Genomic DNA, 1428 nt, shown 5'->3' on the forward strand with positions numbered 1-1428 from the left:
TCCAGCTTTATACTTTGTTATCTCAGATTCTCCAGCACCATCCCGGTAAATCTTTTCTGAACCCTCTCCAGCCTAATAACATCTTTCCTATAACAGATCAATCGTAGAAACAGTCAGTCAGTCATTCAGTCAACAGACCCTTTCTGAGGACGTCAGTGAATTGGAAATATTAACTCTGATGTGCTCTTGACTGATGCCATCAAATGTTCTGAGTTTCTCCAGCATTTTCGGTTTTTACTTAACCAAGTTAACGCTGCTGTTTATATTTCATGAAAGCTGTTTCTTACTCCTCTTTAAATTGCTTTCCCTTAATTTTGGTACATTTATTTTTTGTGGTCGTATGTTCCTAATTCAAAAATCACTGAGCAAAAAGCTTCTCCTGTCTTCCACTTTGGATTTAAGTGACCATCTTATATTTATGGTGCCTAGTTATGGTCCTGCTGCCAAGTGAAAACATCTTCTATGTCCACCCACTCAAACCTTCTATATAAACCTTGAAAGGACTCTAACCAAGTCACTCTTCAAATCTTTCCCTTTCTAGGGGAAAGAGCTTGTTCAATCTGTCCTGATAGATCCAGCTTTTCGGATTTGGTTTAATTTTAGCAAATCTTTTCTGCACGTTCTCCAGTGGCTTCATTATCATTTTTACAACACCAAGTCCAGATTGTTCACAGGATTCCCAAATGTGGTCAAATGAAAAGGTCCTATTCAAAACTTTAACTTGTGCTTTTCCGTTCTAATCCTCATATCAATGTTTCATTTGCTCCTCAAAAAAAATTGCCTTATTAATGTGAATTGCTGCTTTTGGTTACCTGCAGTTATCTGTATCCACTGATAATTTCCTCTGCTGCCTTAGATGCTTACTTTGCAATGATTATGTTCCCTCTATATTCTTCTACCCAAAATGAACCATTTGATATTTATCCAGACTGACATTTTGTCAGTTACATGCCCGTTCTGCAATGCTATTAATGTCTTCCCGCAGGAAGCTGCAGTCCTTTTCTGTACAATCTAAACATCAGCTTGCAATCAGCTATGCACTTTGTAATTGTACTTCCAATTCCAGAATCAAAGTCATTTATGTAAAATGTTGAACGTGTGTTCCTAGCATTGATCCTTTTGCGAAACTACCTTTAACTCTTAAAATGTCTGTTTTCTCCTACATAGTTTATTATTCACACTGCTGCATGTTCACTGACTCCACAATAGTCATGAGGCTATAACTCAATAGTTTATGAAAGGATTCTTGGAAATCCAAATTTGACCACTGCAATATTCTTAAATATCATTTTTGTTATTTCCTCAAAACAATTCAATAACATTGGTCATTCCCTATAGGGATCTGCACTGACTATTCTCCATTTTGATGGAGGTTTATAATGACTTTCCCATCTGGTAGAGAAGATTTGCGAGCCATGATCCTTTGCA

The sequence above is a fragment of the Rhincodon typus genome, chromosome 5, assembly GCF_021869965.1.
Source record: "Rhincodon typus isolate 14 chromosome 5, sRhiTyp1.1, whole genome shotgun sequence".
Taxonomy (NCBI): Eukaryota; Metazoa; Chordata; class Chondrichthyes; order Orectolobiformes; family Rhincodontidae; genus Rhincodon; species Rhincodon typus.